Source organism: Corvus moneduloides, chromosome 19, assembly GCF_009650955.1.
Source record: "Corvus moneduloides isolate bCorMon1 chromosome 19, bCorMon1.pri, whole genome shotgun sequence".
In the NCBI taxonomy this organism is placed as follows: Eukaryota; Metazoa; Chordata; class Aves; order Passeriformes; family Corvidae; genus Corvus; species Corvus moneduloides.
Genome location: NC_045494.1, coordinates 706,188 through 733,402, shown reverse-complemented (window position 1 = coordinate 733,402; position 27,215 = coordinate 706,188). Strand labels below are relative to the sequence as shown.

At 58.2% G+C, this 27,215-nt stretch overlaps 1 protein-coding gene across 15 annotated transcripts in view; it reads left to right on the top strand.

Moving 5' to 3' along the window:
* Positions 1–27,215, top strand: part of RBFOX3 (RNA binding fox-1 homolog 3) — a 141,212-nt gene that overhangs the window by 27,136 nt on the left and 86,861 nt on the right. Inside the window, exon 1 of one of the 15 annotated variants that reach the window (XM_032129455.1) lies at positions 6,300–6,363. The exons of 12 other annotated variants lie outside the window; for them this stretch is intronic. The gene's annotated coding sequence lies outside the window, so the exon portion shown is untranslated. Of the gene's footprint in view, positions 1–6,299; positions 6,364–7,007; positions 7,135–7,607; positions 7,777–27,215 lie in introns of those variants that run through there. 2 more of the 15 variants (XM_032129454.1, XM_032129456.1) reach the window with 2 other exon arrangements.

Genomic DNA, 27,215 nt, shown 5'->3' with positions numbered 1-27,215 from the left:
ACCGGCTCATTTCAGCCCTCGGTGGGGAGCCTGCGTCTGCTCATTAACTCTGCAGCTCTTCTCCCTCCCTGTGCCTTCTGAGCCAGGGCTGATGTGCCTGGCTGGGGCAGGGGCTGCTCATGGGGCTGGGGGCTTTGTGCCAGCTGGGGAGGGGAGGTCTGGGAGTACCATGTTTTGTTCAAGGGCTCTGAACCCCTTACAGCTCCATAGGGTGGGCACCTGAGGGAGAGGCAGGGACCCCCAGGACCCCCATGCACGAGCTGTGTCCCCTCCTCGGGGCGGTGCTGACCGGTGGGGCAGGTGCTTTACAGATGCTGTGCTTGTGCCAGTGCCACCGTTTACATTCTCCCTGCTGCTTACATCCCTTATTTCACTTTACTTGTGATTTTATGGCTCATTTTAATGTCTTGAGAGCAGACCCACAGGATAACAAGGTCTGGTGCTGCAGAGGGTCCTGTGGCAGACACAGTGTCTCCATCCAGCTGGAGACACTGGAGCACAGCGAATGTGCCTCTGTCTGGGTCAGGCAGTGGCGTGTCCCTCACCTGGGGAGGGGCAGGGGGACTTGCTGAGGCAGAGAAGTTGGGTGGCTGAATGGGGCTGATGCTGTAGGGCTCATGGGAGAGCCAGCTCCCGGCATCTGTGCTCAGCATATCCCTTCTTACTCCTGAAAATGGGCATCTCTTTGGGGGGCTACTGCACCTGATAAGGTCCCTGTCACCCAGAGAGCATTTGCTGTGGGGCTCAGAGAAGCCCCAGAGCTCTGGAACAAGGCATTGGAGAGTCTTTGCCCTGGTCAGGACAATATCCCTTCCCCAGCTGTCCCTGGGCGATGCCTGTACCTCCCTCCAGCTGTGGCTGGACATGTGTCACTCCCCACCTTGGCTGTGCCAGAGTGCTGGCTGGGGGATGCGAGGGTTCACGTGTGCCTTGGTTTGCTCGATGGCACGGGATATGTTTTTTGGGGAAAAAAATCTTTTTTTCCCCCCCTGCTAGTTAGAGGAGGATGCTGACAGCGGCCCAGGGGTGGGGTGGTTCGGGTGGTGACAATGCAAGGAACAAGCTATGTTTAGAAATAATTGCTTTGTCTTTCACAGAGGTATTAGTGCCTCCATGCTGGCAGCTGCAGGAATTAGCTGGAAGTTTTGGTGACACAAATACAGAAGCAAAATTATTGTTACTTATCATCACTTCCATGCATGTGAGGGGAAAGAGACGTTATCAGGGCAGAGAGAGGGAAACAGTGAAGCAGAGGGGCTGCAGCTGGGGATCTCCAGCACAAGGCTGGCGCATCCTTGGGGGAGCCCAGCCCTGGAGGCTCTTGCTTCACCAGAGAAATGCTGGTTTTATGCCAAGGGTCTGCGCCCATCCCTGGGACAGTCACAGGGGACCTGCAGCTCCAGCAGTGTGGAATGGCACATCCTGCAGCTGGTTTGGCCCAAGGGGAGGGGCATTGTGGACAATGGCTTGGCGGGGGGGGGAGCTGGGTAGGTGGGCTCCTGAAGGGGGGGGCTTGGGGGGCTGGAGACACCCAGCCCCTGTTGGCTGCTGTGGGGCTGGAGGGGCAGGCAGGGGGCACTTAGGGGCTGTTGGGAAGTGATCCCTTATTTGCCCTAACAGAAGCCTGGCATACCAGGATGCAGGGAGAGGAGAATTTTACCACAGCGAACCTTCACCTTGGCTGTGCATCCCTGTGGTGCTGCTCACCCGGGTCAGTCCTGAGCACCTTCTGCATTGCAGGAGGATCCCAGCTCCTCTTTGGATGGAAGAGCAAACTGGGGGGTTCAGAAGTGGCACCGTTTTAGCTGTTCACGTGGGACTGGGTGACGGTGTCAGGTCACAAGCCAGGGCCCCACGGGATGTGGAGCAGCAGCTCTGTGTGGAAGCGATGGTGGATGGTAACAGGAGGATCCTCCCGCAGAGGAGCAGCAGAGCCCCTTGGGAGGCTGCTCTCCGTGGATGGCGGAGCTGTTGCTCCGTCGGGAGCCCCCGAGGATGCGGCCGCGGCTCCGGCGTCGCTCCACTCTCCCGGTGTTTGTTTCTCCCTGGCTCCGGGAGCGCGGCTCCCGCTGGCAGCATCCTACCCTGTCCCTGCCCGTCCCTTGGCGGCCCGGCTGCCTCCGAAAAGTAAAGTTGAATGTTTGGAAGGAGCAGATCTCTGATGAAACAAGGCCATTCATGCTTTCAGATATTAAATTCCATGCAGAATATTAAATAATTTCCTCTTCAATGATCCCAGTAAATTTAATTAGCTCTTGTTCCCCCAATAGAGTTGTTGCTGCCATCCTGATGCGTGGATGCGGGGGGGAGTGAAGGGGAATGCCGCTGCCTTCCTGGGCCTTCGCAGCTCTGTCCCCAACATCACCTCCCTGTTCCAAGCCAGAGCTCCTTTGGAGCGAGATCCCAGCTCCAGCTGCTTCTGTGGGGAGGAGGGAGGTCGGTGTGGAAGCCTCTTTCTCTCTGGTCTGCTTGGAGCTGCTCTGCCTGGAGGGAGCAGGGCCTGGGAAGGAATCTGGGGAAAATCCGTGGTGTTTTGGGTGATTGTCCAGAGCCTTTTCTGTAGCTGCGTGGGAGCTGGGTCCGAGAGGGAAGATGGGAATCACACAAGTAGTTGGCTTTCAGGAGACATGATTGCTGTGTGATTGTGGCATTGTTGGGGGTTTTTTCTGTGTGTGTGATGTCTGTTTTGTTTTTGCAAGTTTTAGAACATCAGAGCAAAGAGGAAAGAAAAAATCTCTTTGCAATGGAAGCAGCTAATAGTGGGTTATAAATGTGTCCCTGGCACGGTTCATTAGCTGCCATGACATATTGAGGGCTGGGAGCGGTGTGATACCAGCAAATCAATTCCAAATTTCATCTGAGAAGGAATGTGGGGAGGCCAGATCATGCAACATGTTACCAAATATTCCTTCCCAGCCAGAATGGAGCTGCTCCTCTCTCTGGGTGCTGCTCCTGCTGGGCTGCGGTGCAGAATGCAAAATAAATAAATAACCAAGGATCTAATTTACTGATGATTAATTTGCATAATTAGTGCTGTGTCAAATCACTTCACCGAGGTGCAAGGCACACTCTTCTGAGGTGTTTGCATGGACATCTTCGCAGGTTTCCCCAAGCTCACCTTATTTCACATTTAACAGTCTCCCGAGGCTGTCACATTGGTGTTGATGGGATTTCACAGGGTCAAAGTGGATGTGAGAGCTGGGGGTCTGCAGGGCCAAACCCCTGCCAGCCTTCCCATGCCCTATCCTGTTGCTGGAGCACTGCCCTGCCCTGGAAATATGTGTGGCCGTGGGTGGCCGTAGTCCTGGAGCCAGGGATGAGCTCAGCCCGAGCTCTGCTGTGGGCACACACCTGCCGGCCCCGGCCAGTGCCAACTCCCTGGAGAGGGGCAGTGAGGTGATGGCTGAACCCCGGCCATTCCGTATCCACCTGCTGCTCCCTTGGCTGCTCCAGGGATGCTTTGGGAAGGGGCTCAGGGTGGGCAGCCAGGGATGAGGTTTTGGCCAGGGGATCAATGCAGCGATGGGGCCCGAGGCGGTGCCTGGGAGAGGGGAGCAGTGGCTGAGCACCCAGCAGCACCCAATGCCGTGTGTCCCTCACTTTTCCAAGGGCTTTGCCTCTTTGCAGGGTGATTTCTGTCCCCAAGTGCTGCTGATGCTGCAGCTCCCATCGCTTGGCATCAGGGCAGTCCCAGCAGTGGGACTGGCAGCGCTTCCCCCATCCACCTCCTGCTCTGGGCAGGGACCTGAGGCCCGAGCGCAGGGCTGGCTTCAGGCTCATTCCCTCCCCTGGAGCAGGGGAAGCAGCTGCGGAATGCCAGCAGGTGAATTGTCCATCGATGCCATAAACACTTGGAGTGCTCTAAAGCACGCAGCGCTGCGGGCAGCCCCGGTCACATCCCTGCTCCTGCTCCCTGTAATGGATATCAGATTGTTCTCCCAATCTTGGCGTTGTTTCAATAATTGACTGATGCAGCGCAATGTTCACTGATTTAATAAGTTTGTTAGTGTAATAGAGGCTCAGGATTTTGCTGTTAATGTGCAGTGACAATTGCATTGTAGATTTGCTCATTATGTTACATAACTTAGCCATGAAATCTATCGGAAATTATATTTAAAAAAGCATTATTGCAGAACCCATCAGTGTGGCTCTCCCAGCTCCACCCACGGTGCTTTGCAGTCTGAGCGTGTCTGTTCAGTGCCTCGCTGGGACTGCACGTTCCGCTTTGGGTTTTTTGGGTCAGGGCATCTGACACTTGCCAGAAAAACAACCCTGGGTCTTGCCTTGTCATCCCACCTTCTCCATTGCGGCCAAGGGTGGTGCAGGTACCCGGTGTTTTGGCAGCTCTCTGGGGAGAGCTCCAGCTGGCACCGTGCCCCTGGCCCTCTGGTGGGACAGGCACTGGCAGGTGAAGCTCTTGGCAGGTCCAATCTTAAGCTGCTGGGGCTGTGTCAGAGCTGAACATGCTCTGCAAACGTCCCCTTTTTGGGCAGAGTCACGAGGAGGGGCCGGACATGCTTTGGGCACCTCAAAGTTGAGGATCCCTGAGAGGGATGGGGGGGAGGGGGGCTGTTGCCTCATTGCCTCGTGTCTCTCCCTGGTACTGAGTGGCCTCTGTTGCCTTGTGGAGGAGATCCCAGAACTGGATGCCCTGACAGGGACATGATGCTCAGCCCTGGGGACTGAGGGGATCCCCAGAGCTGGGGCTGTGGGGCTCCACATTCCAGAAACTGTGTTCAGGAGAAAACCCACATGGAGCCACAGTGGGTCTTGTCATCTCTGTACTCCAGCCATGGTTCTGAGGAAAACCTCGTCTTCCTTAAAGATAAAAAAATCCCAGCAGCAGTAATTTAAACAACTCTGACTGCCTCCAAATGAAGGCCCTGATGGCAAACAGGCTGTGAAATCGGCTAAGAAAAAAAGGAAAAACATATTTTTCCCAGAGTAATACTTGTTCCCACGGTTCACGAACAGCCTTGCAGGGGTTTGATGCCTTGTGCTGTTTCCAATGGCTGCTTTTCCCTCCGCTGCCGCTCTCGTGCATCCTCAGCCATTATCCCCCGCCTGCTCCTCCTCCTCCTCTCCCACGGCCGGGCAGGACACTCCTACACTTGCCCTTCTGGAGATCCCCGGGCAGGTTCCCCCGGTGGGTTCCTCTCTGGGTGGTTCCCTGCCCGGGTGTCCCCGCGTAGATGCCGGGGCTCGGGCCTTCTCCGGCGGGTTGCCTAGCAATCCCGGCATCCCGATCCCAGCAATCCCGGCATCCCGATCCCACTCCGCTGCCGCTCCACGCGCGCACCTCCCGCTTGCAAGGCTGCACCTCCCAAGTGGGAACGGGTTTGCGTTTCTGGGAACGGAGTCAGCCGGGACCCAGCTCGGAGGCTTGGGATGCAGGGGAGATTTTGCAGAGCTGAGCTCTCCTGCATTCCCAGCTCCTCGTTCTCCAAATCTGCTGCCTAAAGCATCTTCAGCCTCAGTGAAGCGTGAGCAAGCGGCACAGCGGGGCAGAGCCGAGAGCGGGCCTGGCTGCCTTTGTCGGGAGAACAAGGGCTGCTGCGCTCGGCTGCGGGGCCGCCGCGGCCCTGTGGGCTAAAAATACACCCGTGGATCATACAAAATAGATGTGGGGATGGGTGAGGCGCAGTCCGTGTGTTCCTGGTCCTCACTCACGTGGTGGCTCGTCATAGCCCTGATGGTTTTCTCCAGAGTGGTCTTCAGAGCCCTCGGGAGGGAAGGGGAGCTGTATGAGGGGAGGGGAGCAGTGCCTGGTTTGGGAGGCTGCGGGTGGGCTCTGCAGGAGACTGAGAAAGTCTCAGAGATGACTCTGTGCTAAACTCATAGGAGATAACTTCCTGCTCAGGCAGGCTCTAGATATTCCAGATATTTCTCAGGAAATAGAGCTTGGGTAGCTTCACCACAGTCTTAACTATTGGGAAGCACAAATAAATCATTTGAGCCAGGAAGAGGTGCTGAGCCCCATCCAGGAACGCCAGCAGGAGCTGTCACTGCACTGTGACATCCCCTAAGCCGGCGGGATTCAGGGGGCTTGGCTGCCCACTGTGAGGGACCCGCTGCCAGAACGGCCACTGCTCATGGCTCTTTCCGAGATGGAACCTCCCGGCAGCGAGCCCAGGAAAGGGCAGAGCAGGACCGCTGACAGCCGGGGTCTGCTCAGTCCGATAGCGCAGGTCTGCGCCGCTCCGCTGGCTTCCCGGGGGAGGAGATGAGCAGCAGGAGAACGAGAGACAGCCGTGAATGCCAGAGGTCTGCTCTTGCATAACACCCCAGGAAGCTTCCAGCTGCGGTGGGAATGCCCGGATCACTGCCCAGAGATCCTTAAATGGGATTGAGAGGGAAGAAAGGGTAAGGGGCTGAGACACGCACGGAGCTTTAGTGAGTCTGGGGGATGCTACAAACCTACATGCTGTGGGCTCCCGGCACTGCCTTGTGTTTCCCAGTGTTTGCAGTGAGGAATGGAAATCCTCTTCCCCCCTGCCGCTGCCGTCCTGCCAGGGGCTGCCGTGAGCCTGGGCATCCCGCTCAGTGCCCGGGTATCCCACCCAGTGTCCAGGTGGATGCACAGTGATGGAATCGGTGTCCCTGATCCGGCTTGTCCAGGGGGCTTTGCTCCTCACCAGTCGCGGGGCCGCAGTGCCCGGTGCTGCTTGAGGACAGGGAGGGATTGCGAGAATCCCCCGGGGCAGCCCGCTCCGTGCCGGCGCCGCTGCTGGAGGCTCATTTTTGGGGGAGAAACAGACAAAACCCGGCTCTTTTGGTGGCGCAGCGGTGGGAGCGCGTGCGGAGCGGCCGCCGGGCACGGTGCGAGGGGGGGGGGGGCCGAGGGTCCCGACTCCCCCATCGCGCTCGGGTCTCCCCGCAGAGGGAGGGGACCCCGGGCGGGGGGCGGCAGCCGCGGGGCGGGGCCGGGGGCGGGCGCGCGCGCTCGGTGGCTCCGGTGGCGCGGGCGCAGCCGCGTGCGAGGCGGCCCGGTGAGCGCAGCCCGGAGAGCCCGACCCAGCCCGGAGAGCCCGACCCGCCGCCGGGCTGCCCCGGTCGCCGCTGCTCGGGAGATGCCGCTCGGCGGGCGGGGACCCGCGGCCGCCCTGCGCCGCCGCGGCGGGGACGTCTGAGCGCGTGAGTTACCGGGGGCGGCGGCACCGTCGCACCCCCGCCCGGCGGCACCGGGGAGGGGGGCGGGGGGGCGGGGGCGGTGAAGTTCCGCCGGGGCGGCTCTGGGGAGGGATGTCCACCGAGAGCCGCCCCGGGAGTCACAGCGGCAGCCCCGGGGCGGCGCTGCCGGAGCGCATCCCGGAGGAAGGCTGGCGGCTCCGGGCGGAGCGGGGGAGGCCGGGCTGGCAGCGTCCACCCCGGCACCAGGCGGTCTCCGCGGCGCTCCGGGACCGGCTTCTGTGGCGGCGGTGCTGGAGCCCGTGAGGGTTCGGTGGCTAAGCCGGTCCGATCAAGGGGCAACGCGCGATGTGTGAGGGGCCCCATTAAGTTTGTGTTAAGGATTCGTCCTGCCCCTTAATTAGGGGCAGCTGCTAACAGAAACCTGGCGCTAATTGTCATTACAGCCTCCAGGTGAAGGTAAATTGTAGGAAAAAGTTGGGTGAGGTGAGGTGGAGTCTGGATAAAGGACGAGAAAGAGAGGGTCCCGCTTGGGCTGGGTGAGCTGTGGGGCAGTCAGGCAAGCAAGGCAGCTTTCCCTGGGCTTTTCTTCTCCTGAATCCCTGCCTGTTTCCAGGAATTTCATTGCAAGACGGGCTTCCAGTGCAGGTATGTGCAGGGCTTGTGCGTGGGGAGGGGCGGACGGGTGGCCAAGGCCCCTCGGGGGTCACCTGGGTTGTGTGTGTGGTGTGTGTAAACGCCCAGTGCCGTTTTCCATGTGGAAATGGCCTGTGCCGTTCTCCAGCCGTTATCCTGGTCCCCAGAGGTGTGCGTGCCAGGAGCTGCACAGCGCTTGCAGCGTCACCTCCGAGAGCATCAGGGCAGAGCTGAAGTAAACAGCCATGGCGTGGGGGTCGGGGCAGGGGTGTGGGGCAGGCCCTGCACGGGCAGTGAGTGCCTGGAGTTGGGGGCACAGACCCATCCATTCGGTGGGAGCAGCCTGGCAAGGCGTTGGCAGTGCTCGTGTGTGCAGGCGGAGGGATGGGGGGAGCAGGGATTTCTCGGCTTCTCACTCCAGTGAGCGTGACATTAACAATCCCGGCTATTTTCGGCTGCCTTTGGTGAAGGTTTGGCACTCACTCACTGCCTTCAGAGATGCCTGGCACTGGGGCAGGGCAGCTTTGGCTGCTGCGTTCTGTCCTGGGGGACACAGCCCGTTGGGGAATGCCATGTTCTTTTTCCCTTCTAATGTGCCCATCGTTCTCTGGGATGTCCAGGGCTTGTGGTTCAGCTCTCAGTGTTCTGGGGCTGCATCCTGCTGCCCAGTGGTGTTTGCAATCTGGTGATATCCAGACCCGGAGGCCTGGCCATGCTGGGTACAGTGCAGAGATGAAGGCACTCTGCTTCCCAAACAGCTTCCTGTTTTCAGGCTAAAATGGTTGAGGCATGATAAAGCCTCACAAAGCAAGAAATTAAGGCTGTTTTTCTGGATAACAGATGGAGAAAGAGCCTGGAGTTGATAATTTTTGGGGAGGGGGGGGCTGATTGCAGTGGCTGGGGCTGGCAGGGCTGCCTGGACCTGGCTGTTGGTTGTAGCTCATTCCTGGCTGCAGGGAGAGGTGCCAAGGCTCTGTTTGCTGTTTCACAGAAAATACTGAAGAATTTTTATTTCTCCCCCTCCTTTGGAGTGATGTGTGTGATTGTTTGGCACCGCAGAGAGCCCTGGCTGCGGCCACAGCAGCGTGTGAACCTCTGCTGAATGCTTTTGGGGACAGAGGCTGGGAAGCCCCAGCCTGGCAGTGGCAGCTCTTGCTCCTCCCTGGCAGTTTGGGCACCGTGTGGGGACAGGCAGTGCAGAGCTGAGGTGCTGAGGGAGCCGTCGCTGACACAGGGCTGTGGCAGTGCCTTTCCTGTCCTTTCCTGCTGCTCCTGGGCAGCCTGGGAGGTTTTAGGATGTTTTAGGATACCGACCCTTGCTCTCTGTGATGCCCCCTTTGGCAAACCACCTCTTCTAGCTTTCCTCAGCCAGTGGTGCACTCTCCATACGCTCTGCACTTGTGCAGTCCCTCTGTGACAAGGGCTGGGATTTTTCTCTTTCCCACTTGCGCTGTTTCTCCATCTCCCATCACCAGAACATGTCGTCCTGAATTACCAGGATGACATCCCAGGCACTGGGATGGCTGGGCAGCCTCTACTGGTGGCAGAGCCTGTCTCTCTGTGCAGCTGCTGTTTTGCCACCCTGCCCTGCACAGCAGGATTTCTCTTTCCCACCCAGGATGGGACAGTTTAGTTCTTCTGCCACCGTGGCTGAGGGGAATCTCCCCAGCTGGAGGGGAGTGCATTAGTGGGGCTTGAGCCAGCTGGCTTCAGGCACTGGGGGGGTGAGGGTCCCCCCAGTGCTGCTCTCCAGCAGCTTGGGCCAAATTGCTCCTTTGGTGCATAAAGGTTTTCAGCTGTGCATTTCTTGAATTAGTTTCTCGGCACAGCTCTCAGCTGCTCAGCTGACGGTGGATAAATCCCTCTGAAGGTTGTTGAGATAATAAAAGGCATGAGGGAAGTTCCGTAATTTATTTGAGTTCTCTTTTAATTTACAGCCTTACAGGGTGAGAGCTCAGTGGATAATGAGTCCTTATGGCTGATCTGCTCCTTTCCAAGGGCCGTGGCAGAGAAAGGGGAGCTGGGGGGGAGGTTTGAGCCGGGGGAAGGTGGAGGGGGTTGTGCTGGAGGTGCTGCAGTCATGGAGCTGCGGCTGAAGCCATGTGGTGCTGGGAGCCTGGAGCTCCTTGGGCATCACCACAGAGCTGCCGCCAGTCGAGAGCTCTTCCATTGGGATGCTCCATCCTTGGCTGGGCTGGGATGCTCGGTGCTGCTGGCAGCAGCTTCTCCTTCCTCCCTCCTCTCGCTGTACAGGCAGCGGCTGCTGTTGGTGCTGTTCCAGTGCTTTCTGCTGGAATTGTTTGAGGTATTTTGGGATGTACGTTCCTGCAAATTAATTGACAGGCTGGGATACCAGATGAGGAAGCAAAATCACCTTCTCTGTCATTTCATTAGTTATTGAGATTACAGTTGTTTTGAACCTCTAATAAACCAGTCTGAAGGCAGTTCTCCCCTTCGCTCCGCTCGCATGCAGATGCTCCAGGCATCCCTGTCTCTTCCCGACTGGACTAGATTGAATTTCTAATGGGTAGAAACGCGCACAGGAACGCAGGATCCCTTTTCCTGGTCCATTATCCACTGTGGATGTGTCTCCTCCTCCTGCTACCCTCATCACCTGGGAGGTTCAGGGGCTGAGAGGACAGACCCTGAATGGGAGGAAGGGGATCCAGAGGGTTTCCTTGATGGGCAGAGCTGGTTTCTCCCAGTGTTTTGCTGTTGGTTTTCCCGAAGGTGGAAGAAGCACGTGCTCCCGTGGGCTCTGCCAGACTGCTCACGTTTCCCCTCTGGGATGCTTTTCTACCTGGGGGAAGAAAAAAACCAAACCAAAAACCATCTCTTTTTGGGTCTGGGCTGGTGCTGGTGTGAGGGTGTGTGGGATGCTGTGCCAGGGGTGGGGATGGGGACTTCCAAGCCCCAGCAGGTTCCCTCCTCTCCTGCCTGTGCCACAGTGCCTGCTGTGCCTCTGGTGCTCAGCGCTGCCGAGGCAGGAGGTGGGGCTAAAATGGCATTTACATATGTAAGAGGACCTGGACTAGTGGATTTTGAATGGAGCCACTGTTGCTCCCTCTGGGCAGTCTGATGGGTTTGGGGGTTCCTGAAAGTGGGAATCTGGGCAGCAGCCTGAGAGCTGTAATCTGCCAAAGTTATCGGAGGGACCTGTGAGCGTGTCCGGAGAAACGGGGCGATTGATGCTGAGGAAGTCACTGCAGCTGGAATTTATGGAAGTGATAAAACAACTTTTGACAACAGGCTCAGCTCCCGGCAGCTCCTCCACAGCAAGAGAGAATATTTTCCTCCTGTTGGATCGATAAACAATTAATTCTAAAGCAGGAGCTGGAGCAAAAGGGAGAGTTTTCCAGGCTTCTAAACTCTTAATCAAGCTCTGGGTGAAACACAGATGTGAGAATCTGAGACCTGCTGATAAAATCTTGACCTTGATAACAGGTTCCTCAGTTCCTGGGCCATGGATGATACTTCCTTGGCTGAATAAATCCTCTTGTAAATATAGAGCTTGTTCCCAGATATTTATACTTCCAACATGTTTAATGTAGCTTTACTTAATAATCTGCTTCAAAACGCTGACTTTCCCCCCCACATTTTAATTGAATTCTAATTTCCATTCAGAATCAGCTTAAATTAAATGAGTTTAAAAATATAGTAAATAATACTTGTAATTCACTTACTCGTACCATAAGCTGTGAAAATAAAGACTCAAATAACCCTTTAAAGCTGCTCATGGTGCAGCCCTTTCCTTAGCAGAAAACCCAGCATCCTTTGGCTAAATGTGATAGTTTTGGGATTTGTGCCCAGCCGGGCTCAGGGAGCTCTCAGTGCTGTGTTCTCTGGGGCTCAGACTCTGTGGGGGCAGAAGGGGAGAGCTGGGGGTGCTGGCACTGCTGTCCCGTGTCTGGGTTTGGGAGGTCCCCGGTCACTGCTGACAAACCTTTGGCTCTGGCAGATCCTCCAGCAGCCTTTGCTGCCATGGCTGATGGAAATGGGGGTTTCAGTGGAGCTTCCCCAAACAGTGCTGGGGTGCAGCCACTGGTGGGTGTGCTCCAGCACGGTCTGTTTGTGGGCTGGGAGGGTCTGTTCACTCTCCAGAGATTACTGGGGTTGTCCAAGAGTCTGTTTTGCAGGAAGAAGGGTTTAAGGACCTCTCAGAACCCATGCTTTGGGTTGTGGGCAGTGATGGCAGCTCTGCGCCGGATGGGGCAGCGAGGGGTGCGAGCTGCTGGGGATGGACGCTGGTTCGGCTGCCTTCTGGCCCTGGGATGGTGATCCTTGAGGTCAGGGTGTCACTGCCCTGGTGCCTGAGTCCCTCTCTGGCAGGATCAGGACTGCAGGGCTCTGTGTGCAGGTGTTTAGCATGCAGGGGTGGTGGATGATGCTGGAGAACATCCCCCTGCGCCGAGGGGGCCATGGCCAGCCCAGGGCACCTGCTGCAGCCACCCAGATCCAGGATACAGCCTCAGCCGGGTGCACAGGATGCTCCTGTGGGCAGTGCTGTGGTGGGAAGCACTGTGCTGGCATGGCATGGTGTGGCAGCAGCACTGGTGGGGCTCTCCCTGTGCCCCCTCCACAAGAACAGGGCTTGAGGTGCAGCCACCAGAGCCCCCCGAGCCATGAGCAGGTGGGGGCTGCCTGGGAGGGCTCTCACCAGCAGATCCATCTGGGAAGGTGCTTCACGGCCTGTGCAAATCCTGGCGTGGAGAGAGGCTGAAATTGTTCCATGCATAGCCAGGTTTGTTTTTTTTTTTTTAAATAAAGCTCTCTCCAGTATATTCAAGGAGTAATTAGGAATCCTGAGCTGGCTGGATCTCGATCTTTATAGCAACACAGCTGATAAAGCATGATTCAGGGACCTCGTTAGCTTTTTTTAAAGAAGTTTTTATTTAACTTCCGTGAAGTTGCCATGGTTACCCCTGTGCATGGCTTCCCTGCCTCTCCTGCCTTGAGTGCAGCTGCCAGTGTTGAGAATTAAACATCTACATTTGGAGCAGCCGTGGCCTCCCCCCACTGCCCTCCTGGGGTTTGGGAACCTTGTCCCTTTGCCCACCCGGGAAAAGGCTCCTGTTTGATGTGGTAAAGCTCAGCCTGGGTTGTCCAAGAGCTTTTTTTTTTGGAGCAGGCTGGGAAGGGGGCTGCTCTGTTGGTGTCACTGGTGACATGCAATGTGCCACGGTCACACACTGCTGTGCACCAGCACAGCCTGGGATGCTCCCACTGAGTGACAAAACTGCTGTGGGGCATGGGAGGCACTGGGGCTGCTGGGAGGGTGGTGGGAGGCACTGGGAGCAGGGGCCAGTGCCCTGAGTCCCGTCTCACCATGGTTTGGCTGACAGGGCCTCACTGTCCAGGAGCCAGTGCAGGCAGGGGGTTTAATGAGTCCCAACTGAGCTGCCCCTGGTCCAGCGCTGGGAGGTCACAGATGCGGGCACAGGGAGCCCAGGCGGGGCACAAGATCAGCCCATTTCTGTCACAGTGGCCATGATGTAAGATACTGACAGAGTGGGTTGTGACTGTGTGCCTTGAGCTGAGCAAACCCCAGGGACTGGGGAACCAGGGAGGCAGCAGCTGCCCCCCCCAGCCCAGTTCTGGGTGCTGGGGGGATGCTGGAGGCTCCAGAAGGGACAGTGCACGCTTGAGCAGTTGTTGGATGGCAAGGTGAAGCTGTGCTGCGTCCTGCCAGTGCAGGGCTGTGAGCTCTGCTGGCAGCAGTACCGGGGCTGGTGGTGCCTGGTTGCTGCTGCTGCTGCACCGCTTCCCATCCCCGTGGCTCCAGCCAGGTAACGGGGACCTTGTGCTGGGCCAGCCGTGGTGGCCATCTGTCCAGGCAGGGCTGGACTCTGTCCTCATTCTGTCAAAGTTTTGTCAAGCTCCCCCCCCCCGCTCCTCTCGGCGTTTTCAGCAGTGGAGGGTGGGAGGGTGCGTGGGAAGTGAAGCCGCACCAGAAATAATCCTGTGCGTCCGGGGTGCGAGCGGCACCGTGGGGAGGCTCTGCTCCCCCTGCCCGCCGGCGCCTCACTGGGGTCACAAAGTCCCCAGGCTGAGGGGAGCAGCTTTTATTTGTTTGTCTCCCTGTCTTCCTCCTCCTCCCTTCCTTCATTTCTCTTTTCCGTTCTCCATTTTCTTTCCCGATGAAAGATTTTCTTGCGGTGTCAAGGCAATGTGACCTGGTTCCGTAATAAAGAGGAGGCTTATTAGAATTAAAGCCCAACAGTGTTAAAAAAGCAATCTTTGCAAGATTGAGGCCATGAGGGAATTGTAAATTCTCAGCAAAGACCTCATTTAAAGACTGGGATGAAAACACATGCGCATGCATGCACCGAGGCCTGGCACTGTGAGGGCACATCTGGTTCAAGAAGAATTTTGGGGACGATGAGGGATTGGAGCAGTGCTTGAGTCCTCATGGCTTTGCTCGGGATCCTCCTGCTGGTTGGGCACGGTGGTGGCTGTGCTGGCTCCGTGAATATCGCTTGAGTTTGGATTTGTTTTCCTTGTTCTCCGGGGATACCCTCCCCGTAGCCCCCCCTCTCCTGCATCCCCGCTCAGCCCCTCCTGGCGCAGCCGCCCACCTGCCGCGGGGTGGGAGCGATGGCAGCCGGTGAGTCAGGCTGCCCGGGCTCTCCCCGGCTCAGCGCAGCCCTCTTCCAGCTGCTCACCACAGAAATTTCCCTCGGGGTGAGATGGGTGCTGGGTCAGTGCCGGAGTCGGTGGGGAAAGCCGTGATGGGGTGGCCCTCCCTGGGGCGAGGTGTGCCGGCTTCGTGCCCTGGTGCTGGCTGTGGGTGCTGCGTGCCGGGGGTGCCCTTGCACAGGCAGGTAAGGGCTCCCAGTGGCTCCCAGTGCTCCCCAGGGCAGATGGTGCCACGGCTTTGGCCTCATCTTGCGCAGGGCGCTTTTTCCTCCCGCCCATCCCTTTGGACGGGACCTCTCGTCAGTGCCCAGGGAGCAGCCGAGCGCGCCGCGGTGCCGGGGAGAAGGGCTGCAGCGGGCAGCAGGTGAAGAGACCCCACTCCCCTCCCTCCCTCCTTCTCCTGTTTTTTTCTTCGCGGCTGCATCCCCGTGGCTGCGGGGAGCAAGTGCGGAGCGACAGAGCTGTCGGAAGGCGCGGAGCCCCCGCTGTCGGAGCGGCAGCGGTCCCCGCTGGTCCCCGCGGTGGTCTGTTGTCATGATTTGCTGTTATCTGTGTAATTAGAGAGCCGGCTCTCCTGGCGGGGCTCGGCGGCCGCGCTGGCTCCGAGTGCCGCGCACACCTGCGGTGCAGCAGAATGAGGAGATCGGAGCAGCGAAGGGAGGGCTGACACGTGTGTCCAGCGGCTCACGGCCTGAGGCCGGGCTGCGGGAGCCTTCAGTGCCCGGCCAAGGAGAGGGGCCAGCTGGGGGCCTCGGGGCTCCTGTTCAGTGATGCCCAAGGTCAGCGAAGGCTCTCGGTGATGTGAATCCTTAGAGACGGTGGAGCCAAGTGGCCTGAGCGTGGTGCTCCAGGGACAGAGCTGCCATCTCCTCGGGTTCGTGTCCTGGGGCCCGTGGCTGAGGCTCCCTCACTGCCTGGCCTGCCAGGTCCCTAGCGAGCCCTGCTGTGGGCACCTACAGAAGCCAGAGGGACAAACACACACGTGCCAGGATCGGGACATCAAAGATTCTTTCCCCCAGGTCCCCCTCAGGTCTGGGGGGGCAGACAGGGTGGGTCCCTGGGTGGCTGTGCTGTGCTGCCGGGGTGGATGGTGGTGGCTCAGCTGTTGTCTTTGTTGTCAGTCCTGCTCCAGGATATTTATAGGGAGCCCAAGCTATGCCCAGCCCTGCGCTGCCCTGTGCCGCTGCTCCTCGGCACCTCCACACCTTGCAGAGGGGTCTCTTACAGGGGTTCCTTCCTGAGGGGGTTGGAGCAGGTCCCTGCCCTGCTGCCTGTGGCCTGGAGAAAGGCAGGGCTGGCACTGCTACCTCTCCCTAACGTGCCATTAATGTAATGTCGTGTCCAGGAGCCTTTCCTGCAGGATAAATGGCCTTTCCATCCAGAGCCTGCGTGAATTACGCTGACGTTTTGCTCCTGAGTAGATGTGTGTAGGGGAGCTGGGTATTGGATTGGTGAGAGGCAAGAGAAGCAATCTCTGGGAGGCCATCAATTTGGATTAGGCTTTGTGGACTGGGATGGAGGGTAATCACCATCCTTCATTTCAGAGCGGTAAGAAACAAGTCAGCTTCTTTATGGATCATTATAGCTGCAGCAGGAATTGCTTCCACCTCGGCCATGGCACGGATCCCTGCTGGGCACAGGGGGTGGAAGAGGGTGTAAAGCCAAAGGAGGGAGCTGGCTGTGGCTTCGGAAGGATGAGCCGGACTCCAGCCTGGCTGGGTGCTGCTGCCACGTTCCTTCCTGGATGAGATAGATGGCCCTGCTAGGGGTGCTTATCTCTGCCTCCCGCAGCTGGAGTCGGTTGAGGCGAGGTGAGTGGTGGGAGCCTGGGTGGGAGTCAGTGAGGGAGCAAACACTCCCCAGGAAATGGGTCTGGGTCTGTCTGGAGGTGAGATCACATCCATTCCCCTTGCAGTGCCTCTGGCCTCAGCTGAGCTTCCACCAGCAGCATCTGCCAGTGCAGACTCTGATGGATGTTGGAGTTGCTTGTGGGCCTCAGCATTGTCCCCTGGCACGGCAGCATGATGGGGACCGGCTGCTGCCCGGCTCCACAGGCACCGCATTCCCCCATGCTGGCTGTGGCACGGGGAGTGTTGGCACAGCATCCCGCAATCCTAGCCCGGGGAGGGTCCCAGCCAGTGCCCGGCTCTGTTGGTGCCGTGTCCCTCGTCCCAGCCTGCCGTGGCAGGAGTTGCAGCGCGTTCCCGGCCCGCTGACAGCAGCGCTCCCAGGCATCCTCCGCCCGCGCACGCCCACGCGCAGCGGCGATGAAAGGCTCAGCCCGTAAACAGGGGAGAGGAGGAGGAGGGATGGGATGGGATGGGATGGGATGGAAATGGGGCAGCGGCCGAGGTGGGGGGGCACGTGTGTGGAGCTGAACCAGCCGAGCCAAGTTGGTGGGGTCGGTGCTCTGCCGCCGCCTGGGGTGGGAGCTGCTCGGGGCCAGCGGGGAGTAGAGATCCGCTTTGGCCTCGCCGAGCGAAGGCCTCCCCTCCCTCCCTTTTGTTTGTATTTTTCTTTTCTTCTTTTTTTTTTTTTTTTTTTTTATATCTGAGTGCCTCATTTTCCAGAAGCTGTCATTTTACATAAACCTCTCAGCGAGGTACATCCATTCCCACTGCCAAAATCTCCATATCAAACACTTGTACCACGCCGCTGAACTGACAGCCCTGCCTGTACACGCTCCGTGCCTTTACAAAGGGATGCTGCGTCGGGGAAGGATATAAATACACGCATTGGAATGACATGCAGCGTGCTCGCTCGCCAGCTCGTGCTGCCCTGCTCTCTTGCTGCCCAGCTAAAATTTATCTGAAGCCTCGGCACAGGTACCCACAGGCCCCTGGTGGCACCCCAGCACCCACAGCCCCCGGCAGCACCGGCACTGGGGTGGGTGGCAGGATGCCGGTGGGCAGCTGCCACGCCGGCGCCGTGCTGCTGCTGTGGTGGGCACAGGGCCGGGGTGTCGCATGCACTGAGCTGTGGGTTTGGGGGACAGGAGCCCCCCAGCAGTGATTCCTGCAGCCCCTGTGCGTGGGAAGCCTTTGCTGGTGCCGAGTCTCGGAGCTGTGTGGGGTTCCTGCTGCCCAGGTGCCTGCAGGATGCTCCATCCCGTCAGGCTGAGGGACTGGCGCGGCACAGGGGGCTGGTGGGCCCCAGGGTAACCCACGGGCTGTGGTGCAGCAGGAGTGCGGCTGCTTGGCTTGAAACTCTCTCTGTGCTTCACATCCTGTTTCAATGGGAGTAGGGACAGAGCGTGTTAAGCAATCCAACTGCTTCCTTTTCAAATGAAATTATTTTCTTCTGGATGAAATTCAAATCCAACCCCAAATCCCTGTTTCTTTGCAAAGGAGAAGGAAGGAAATGCAAAACATGCTCCCCACCCCCCAAGTCTATCAGTCTTGCAGCTGATGAGCAGAACCATTCCTGCTTGTCCTGGGATTCCCTCCCTCGTCGTCGCAAGGACGTCGCTGTTGTCGGCGATGGCGCCGTAGCCGTGTGCTGTCACACTGGCTGTGGGCATCGGCTGTTCCCCAGGATGGCACGTGGCTGTCTGGGGAGGCGGTGGAATGCTGGAGTGCTTATTGGGGAGGCAGTGGAATGCTGGAGCAAGTCCTGGGGGAGCACTGAGAGCTCCCGTGGTCCCTTGCTCCCCTGGGGCCACCGCAGTCCATGGGCACCTGGCCCTGCCGGGGTGTGTTGGTTGGTGACGTGGCTGTCACTGGCAGGGCTGTACCCGTCACCTGTAACGCTGTGCTGGTGGTTTCTGCTGCTCTTCCAGATGGGGACCTTGATGTGGGAAAGATGAGGCCTTTTTTTTTTAATGTAATTCCATTAAAGTGGTTTTTAATTGAGTTCACTTTGGCAAGTTTGATGATAAATTTTTCAGCACCTCAACTGGGAGAGACAGGTCTATGCTCAGCTCCCCTGCTTTCCATACCAGGGAAGCTCCAGGACGTGAGATGTTTCTGGGCTGAGCTGTTTCCATCCTCAGGAATCCTCTGAGATCTCTGGCCCCAGCTAAGGCAATGCTGGCACTGGTATGGGGGAGTGTGTTGTGTGTGTCCCCAAAGCTCCTGTCCCCCAGCTCTGCTGCTGGGGGGTGTGGTGATGCTCTAGGTCAGGTCTCTGGAGACCCCAGCCTGGCTGGAGCAGAGGGTTTGCTGTGCTCCAGCTGGGGAAGGTGCATGGGGGCTGATGGGATGCAGTTGTGTTGCCCCAGCCGTGCGTGGGGAGGGCACAACTGCAGCCAGACATATCACGATGCCCAGGGAAGGGGTGGGTGGGTGGGTGAGCTGCCTCTGCTCTGCCTTGTGCCACGGCTCCTTCCAGCCAGGATGAATCAGCCTTCCCAAGGACCTGTGAGCAATCTGCCACCACTGTGGCCTTGGGTCCCCAAGGAGTCACAGCCCTCCCTGGGCAGGGAGCCATGAGGTGAGGGCAGCGGCAGTGCCAGCTGCGATGGCATCTGCTGCTCTCGCTGGCAGAAGGCACAGACCTCAAGGTTTGTGTCCCCAAACTGCTCTTAGCAGAAAGAAGTGCACCATGCTGGTGATGCTCCTGGCACCGACGTGCAGCTGGCAGCTGCCGGGAGCTGTGCCATCCCTGAGGGGCTGCTGCACCCTTGGGGACCCACTGTAGGCTTGGGCGGTCCCCACAGCCAGGGGCTGGGATTCCCTTTTCCCAGGATGGAGGGAACTATCCGGGCTGGGCCCCTGGCTCCAGTGCATGGCTCAGCCCAGAGCCCCGTGGTTGCCCTGAGGGGAGGTGAAGGTCCAGCCCTTGGCTCTGTCCGTGCGGGCAGGGCCTGCCAGGATCTGCTCCTGGGCCTCTGCCCGCTCCCCTGCTGCCAGTGGCAGCTGCTGAGCCCAGCCGGAGCAGCCCCTGGTGCCAGCTGCCTCTGGGCCACCTTCCCTCTTCCCTGCTTAGTCCGGAGGCTTTTCCCTTCCACCTGCGCGTGCTCCTGCGGGAGCACTGGTGTGGGAGGGCAGGAGGGCGCAGAGATGGGGATTTGGCTGGAGCTGGGTAGGGGCTCAGTCGGGCTGTGGGCGATGGAGGGAAATTGGGCTCTGCTGGCAAAGTTTCTGCCCGTTCATCATGGGCGAAGGGATGTTTTGGTACGTGCTGATTAACTGCCTCCTCCCGATGTGCCACGGCAAGATAAAATATGAAGGACTGCATTCTTTGACTTAAAATTTAATTAAAACTATATATCAAAAACGTGAGACCCCAGGCTTAATAAAACCTGATAAAATTATACTAATACACTTCAATTTCAATCCAAGGCTTCCTGATGGAAGAGCGTGAGAGGCTGAGCCTGTAACTAGATTAGAAACACCTCCTATGCAATATTTATGGTGCTGTCCTGCTTGAGATGCATGGCCGCCGAGGAAGGCTCTGACACCGTGATGAAGAGGAGTTGTCAGCTTGGCTTATGCGTAAATAGGAGAGAGGGCGAGATCGTACGGGCTGTTCCTCGTGGGGGGAGAGTGACTTGGGCAGAGGATGAGCTCGTGGAGGGAGGGAGACAGGGAGGGAAGGAGGGATGCTGCTCCCCCCAAGCTGCTGTGCCCTGGGGATGATCCCTGTCTGTGGCACCAGCGGCCCAGCAGCTGTGGGCTGGGGCGAATTGAGGGGTGGCTTCTGCCCATGCGGCTCCTGACAGCTGCCAGTGGCTGTGGCCACTTCACCTTTACAGGTGATTTATTGAGTGAGGATTAGCGGCTCAGAGCCATTGCCCGAACAAGCTGGTTTGTTCCGTGTGTGGGAGTGTGGCTGTGCCAGCAGGAACAGTGGCCACCAAGCTGCTGGGGGGCAGCCCGTGGTGGGCTGCCTCTGCTCCAGGCAGGAATCAGCAGGAGCACCCAGTTCCCCACATGGTCCTCTCGAGCAGGGTCCCTCTGGTACAACCCGGAGCATCATTGCTGTTGGAGCCTTTCCCTGCTGGCCCGTATCCCCAAATTTCACTTTTGGGTGGAAATGCGCTGGATTTGTGTCTGCAGAGATGTTGGTGACGGGGGGGGATGTCACCCTGAGCTGTTCAGAGGGGTCTGGGGTCATCAGCAGGGCTCAGTGTGGCACGGGCGGCTGCGGTGCCACCTCGCCCCAGCGGGAAGCGGCTCGGGCAGACTGTTAATGTGGAGCATAAATCCTGGTGGCGACAGGGGAGGTCAGAGCAGGGAGGCAGGAGCAGTAAAGCATTGCAGGCAGAGAGGCCCCGTCCTTAGAGGAGAACCCAGGGCTCATTACTGAGCACAGGGAAATGGGAACACAGCAGGTTTTGGGGGCCAGGAGCTCAGTCTGCAGTGATGCAGCCGGTGGGGCAGGGGCCTTTCTGCCACCTTCGCTGCCTTGGGTCGTGCCTGAACCCCTCATTGACTTGGATGAGGTCAGTATGCAGCCAGGGCTTGGACAGGATGCTGAACACGGGGTGCCAGAGTCATCTGTTGGGGCCGGGGGTGCAGCCCAGGGCTGGGGGTTGCTGGGGCCCGGCGCTGCCCCAGCGATCTGTGCCCATCTCCTGCAGCTGCCCCCACTGTTCCCCCCTTTTCTCTCCCTTCCAGGTGAGCGAGCACGCGTCCCCCTGGAGCGCTGACGTGCTCTGGTGCTTCTCCAAGGCTGTGGCAGCAATTCCAGCAGCCAGTGGCCTGGCATGACCCCGGGAGCTGGAAGAAGGGGGGTGAGGTGGGCACTGAGCTGGCGTGGAGCCCCTTCCCAGGCAAGAGGAGACCCAACAGGCAGCAGTATCAGCTCTGCCAGCTACGAGCTCCCTGCCCCCTTGCCTGCTCTCCAGATCCCTGGGGAACTGGAAGTAAGGCCAGAGCAAAAGGTGAAGGGATGGGGTTTGTGTGCTGGTGCCCATCCATGCCACCTCCCCACATCCCTCCTTGCCCAGGCTGTGCCGGGGTTCGTCCCTCACGCTGCCCCTCTCCCAGCCCTGCAGGGCCACTGCTCCCTGCTCTGTGGAGCTGTATTTTCAGAGACTGTGGGGGATGTCGTGTGTGTAAAATTAGCGCTGCCTTGTTAGTGCTTCTCAGGCTAATTCGGAGTGAAATGCTTTAGCAGCGGTGGGCTGATTCTATCAGGAGAACAAGAACTAATTAAATTCACTCTGACCATCAAGCAGTAAATTATTTATACCCAGACAGATGCAATCTAATCTGTAGCGTCCAGCCCCACTGAACCTGCAGCCTCCTTGGTTCGGGGTGAGGAGCAGATTAGGCAACAGAGGGGGAGCTGGGAAGGGCAGAGCAAGGGTTGCCAGAGAAGGCAATTTTTTTTTTCCCGTTTGGGGCCAGTGCTGCAGCAGGACCCCTCCACTGGCACTGTGGCCCCTGGGCCTGCCTGGGGAACTCCCAAGCATGGGGGCCTTTGGGGCTGGGAGCTGGAAGGAGATGGGGTGTCCTCCAGCAGCTGCCCATCCTGGGGAGCTGGCACAGACCCACACTGTCGCTTGGGGAGGTGGTTTACCAATGTCAGCAGGGAGATGTGGGAGTCCTCCTTCACCTCCTCCTCCTCCTCCCAGGAGGAAGGCCAGGCACAGTGCAGAGGTCCTCACCTCTGATTTTGCACCACTGTACTGTGGTTCCTGTGCTGCCATGTGATCTCCATCACCCCCCCTCCCTGTGCCTCCCCAGGCCCAGTGCTCACAGCCGGCTCAGCTCGGGGCAGGTATGAGCCGTTATCATCTCTGCAGGGTTTGTTTTTTGGTGATCTGACCCGGTGCCTGATTAGATCATTCCTGCCGCACAGTGGAACCGCAGCTTCCTCTGCCTACGAGCCGCAGTTCACTCTAATTGCGATTGAGCCGAGATCCCTCTTCTCTCCAATCGAAAGGGAAGAGTGAAAAATCATTTGCTAATCCTCTTGGGGGTTGTAAAGGATTCCAGCAGCCTGGGAAACAGCTCTGCTTGGGGCTGGGAAAATGGTGTGGTAAAAATGATCTGGTTGTTATTTATGTTAGAGGGACAGAAAGAAGGAATTCCAGAGCAGCCGGAACGGAACAGAGCATCACGGGGATGGTCCTTGTCCCCTTGGGAACGGAGATTTCCATTCTGTCCTCGGGCAGGCATGGTGCTGGGAGGACTGGTTTGACTGGGAAGAGTTTGGCTCTGTTCAGGGTAAGAGCCTCTGGAAACGTCAGGGTCACTGGTGGGTGCCCATGGGGCCAGGCAGGGTGGGCAGTGCTGGGCTCGGGTGTTCTCCAGCTGCAGCTTCCCAGCGGGCAGGAGCACCTCTGGTGGGATGCCTGGGAGCTGCCCCACAAAGAGAGGGATGGATCCCTGGTGCAGGGATTGGGCTCTCGCTGCGTTTATCGAGGTGTTTAAGGATAAATCGGCTGTAACCAGTCCGTGCCCATAGGGGCTGAGCTCCTCCGGGCCGGAGCAGAGCTTGTGCTGCCCCGTAATTCCTGCCGGGAGGAGGCAGCGCAGGCAGGCTCCAGGGCTTCTGCCGTGTTCGCATGGAGCACGCAGGCACTCGGAACCACAATGCCTTCATTTTTCCATCATGCTGGAGGTGCAGGCTCCGACGTCAGGCGTGGCCGAGCCCTGGCAGCAGCGCAGGGGAGCCGGCAGCGTGCTCGGCCCCGCTCCGCTCCAGCTGTGCCGCGGTCTGGGGACGGGCGAGCCCAACCGGTGTTTGCATTTGCACCGGTGATTAATCTCTGTAGCAGGGGAGGGAACTCCTGTTATGAATCAGGCTCATAACTCCCGGCGCACACATTTCCAAAGCCCCGCTGAACTATTAATCCACCCGGCTCCCTGGGGTAGGGAGGATGGAGGGGGAAATGTCACCTTGTGGCAGGAGAGCTGTGATAGGCAGCCAAGTCAGCAGCTCCGTCTTGGAGATGGCTCCTGGTCTCCAGATCCCACCGATGGACCATGTGGCCTCGCGATTGATTTAAAAAGGAGAGGAAAAAAAAAAAAGGTAACTGTTTCACTCTGGCTTTGCTGATGCTGAGAGGACAGATTTGCCTGCTGGCAGCTCTGCCATTAACTGGATGAGCTATTCAAGTGTGGGTTATGGATTTGGGATCAGCCTGACTGTGCTGGAGAAGAGACACGGTGCTGAGCCCAGATGGATGCGTGGCCCAGGATGGGGCTGGGGGGAGCTGACATGTTCTTTTCAGGAGCGGCAGAAGGTGGGATGGAGGAGCCCTCCCTGGGAGCAGATAACCTTGGAAGGGTGAGAAGCTCTCCCAACTCTGGCCAGGTCCCTCCTGGCTGCATGAGAGAAATTCATGGGTGTGGGGAACACGTGCTGCAGCCCCCAGCAGCAGAAGGGCTGGAAGTGGAGCAGGGGAAGGGAGATGGGAATTGGGTAACAGGAGGTTCCTTCCACTGGGAGGGAGGGAGGAATTGGGAATTTCCCAGCAGCGCTGGGAGAGGAGCCATGCTTTCAGAGTCTGGAAATGACTTCCAGGATGCAAATATCCCTTTCCAGCCCCAAAGCTGCCACAAGAATCCTCACTGCTCCTGCAGGCAGCTGGCACTCATGGCCCTGGCATCCCTGGGCTGCTGTGGCAGTGCGAGAGTGAGCTGGACCCTCTGGCAGCCAGCGAGGAGAGGGACTGGGATTTTGGTTTTGGCTCATGAGGATCAATTGGACATTGAGCAGCAGAAGATGAGGCAGTCAGAAGTTGCTCCCAACTGCTTCATTTGGGCAGGATACGAGTGCTCACAGCCTGGGATGCGCCCACAGTCCCAGCGTTGCTGTCTCCTTCCTCCTGGGTGGATCTGGCTCGGCAGTGCCAGTGCAGTGCAGGAAACACAAGCATTTTGATATTTTTTATTTTTATTTTCCATTTTTGCCACAGTTCCACAGCCCCTCTGTCGCACTCCTTGTTAAGCTGTTAAATCACTCCATTTATTTAGCACGAGCATTGCTGAGAGCTCATTTTTATCTTGGTGAAAACCAGACTTGCTCATGGGCACATAATGAAATTGTATAAATATACCCTTAGCTGGGAATCTAATTTATTTTTCCTGTTCATTATGGGGTAGAAGGCCATTATGAGATGTAGAACTTTTTTTTTTCCCAGTGCTGGAATTGAAGGGCTGGTGTGGGCACTTTTTATACTGATGATTTTGCCCTGATTCAATTTGAAGCTGGTTAGAGCTCAAATACTGAAGCGTAATTGACAGAGATCGGTGTGGGTTGCCATGCTAACGTCCTGGCTGTGGCTCTGTGGCAACGCCGGACCAAGGCCGGGTGCAATCTGCGGCCGGTGGAGCACGGCCGGGCACCGCGTGTCCGAGATGGGAGTGGAGATTCCCCTGAGCTGGGATCGCGGGGAGCAGTGGTGGCCCAGCCCCAGGGCAGCAGGAAATGAGCCCGTCCCTTTGTCCATCAGCGGGATTGATTTTCGACAGTATTGATACTGCTATAAAGTCCTGTTTATGGAGCTATAATTAAGCGGGGCCATTTAGCCGGCAGTGTTAAGTGCTGAGCAGATTTATGGCACGGCTCAGCCTTCGGCAGGGTTATATTTCAGCACGAAGCACACCAGGTTTTTATGTGTTCTGCGATTGTGTTCGTGTCACAGTGATTAGTATAATGGGGGCTTCCGGGGTCGTGTTGCCAAGCTGAGGAAACAGCAATTATGGGCCGCTGCAGTATCAACTTAATTGCATCCATTTGCGAGCGACATGGGCCCGGGTGCACAGGAGCAGCTGGCGGGGCGAGCCCTGGCACCCCACATCCACTGGCCCTGGCCAGCCCCCGGCACCCGGGGGTGGGACCTGCTGGGGCTCTGAGGGTCTGTCACTGGGCAGAGCGGAGAGTGTCTCCTGTCCAGGCACTGGGACACGCTCAGCTGAACCGAAACCAGCGCTGCTGGGATGCTGCTGGGTTCAGGGTCCCTGGTGCTGGGGCAATGCTTGGGAGAGCCAGGGGGAATGTGCTTCTCCAGGAGCTGGCGGTGCTTCAGCGGCATCGCCCAGGGCTGTGTGATCTCCCTGTGTTTCAGCCTCAGTCCATCGTCCATTTGCCACGGGCAAGCAGCGGTGTGGCCACGCAGCTGCAGCACCCTGGGTTCTCCCATGGCTTCTCCCCGTGTCTGGGGGATGGGCAGGCCAAGCTCTGCAGCAGAGGGGAGCGTGGGACAAAGCGATCCAAGGGCGAAAGGGCCAGCAGTGGATTTGCAGTGGTGCAATTAGAGCTCACCTTGGTGTGCACTTGGCAGCCTTTCCTTTGAACTCTCTCCCCTGACGGCTTTCCCGAGATCTGGAGATTTCCCAGGTCAGCCCTTCGCCATAGGGAGGTTCTGCAGAGCAGTTATAGATACCCAGGGAAGGCTGGGAGTGAGCCTCCCCTGAGCATCAGGAATTCCTGTGCCCCTGGGCAGGCTCCATCCGTTAGCAGGACTTGGGGATGCTGGGGCTGGCACAGACAGGGCCTGGGGGTGCCAGGGCTGGCCAGCACCTTGTGCAGTTGTGCCACCAGCAGCATGCCATGAGCATGCTGCAGCGGCTGGAGAGAGGCAGCTCCGTGGGAGCTGGGCAGGGTGCGCGTGAGTGTCCTGCTGCGGAACACCGGTCCCTGGGCTGCTGGCCTGGAGGCAGTGGAGCATCGTGTGGGGCTTATGGATGCACTGCCACAAGTGCATCAAGGATCACAAGATCTCTTTTCCAGGTGAAACCAGGGCTGAGAGGGCATCTTCCTTGCTCTTGCCCTTGCTTTTTTCCAATTCATTGCAGGAATTAGATGGACTTTTGCCAACTAAGAGGTGTTAAATGGCTCTAAATACTCTTCACACTGCAATATCTCCACCACAGCGTTTAATCGAGTGCCACAGAAAGGCCTATAAATAAACGTAATGCGCCTGTGCCAGTTCCCTCCCACGGCATCTCGGAGCTCGCAAGAAAGTCGGCAAGAGGCTTGTGCTCGGACTGCAGCTCCTGCCTTCCCCTCCCATTCCTGTCCTCCTCTCCCCTCTCCACCCATGCCCTTCATTCCCCATTCCTACCCTTTCCTTTTTACCCTTTTTCCCCCATCTGAGAGTGAGGAGATCGAGCCCTGGAGCCTGGGCGTGTTGAACCACTCGCCACCCCACTGGAATGCAGCTGCAGGAGTGAGGATGGGAGGTCTGGAAGCAGAAGCCCAGTCCTGGCCCACAGGGCCCATGGAGACAGGACTGGGAAGCTCCTTGCAGTTGTCCCCCCGTTGTCCCTGGGGGCCACATCCTGCAGCGCTGGGCTTGGCGGGTGCTTGGGCTGGACGCTGCACCCGTGGGCACCCTGGCATCAGCCAGCACAGCCAGGAGCAAGTGCAGGTGTAGAGAATGAGCAGCGGGGAGGATACGGAGCATTTCAAGGCTGTTTATGCTGTTCTTGCATCTGTACACGAGTCCTTTGTGGTTGGAGATCTGCATACACCAAACCAGATGGATTTCCCACCAGGCTGCCTTAAATCTCCGGCATCTCAGCCCTTGAGTCCAAGCAGACAAAATGGGGGGGCTTTAGCTGTTGCAAAAGGCACTGTATTTGTTGCTTTGGGGCTGCTGCTGCACGGCAGTGCCTCCTGAGAAACACTGTGAAATTCCTTCCACGTTCACTTCCCAGAGCCTTTATTACAGAAAATAAACAATCTTAAGGAAAGGGAGGAGTGGGCAGAGGGCACTCCTTGGCAGATCTGGGTGCTCCTTGGCATCCCTGTGGCAGCAGGGCAGGGGACAGAGCTGGCTACGTGTCTAGGGCTGTCCCTTTTGGCACTCCCTGACTGGGCTGCTCTGTGTCCCCAGGTGGGCACTGGGGGGGCTGTGGGGTGCCTGGGGCACCCCTGTGCCGGCACCCTCTCTCTGAGGGAGCCCTGGGGCC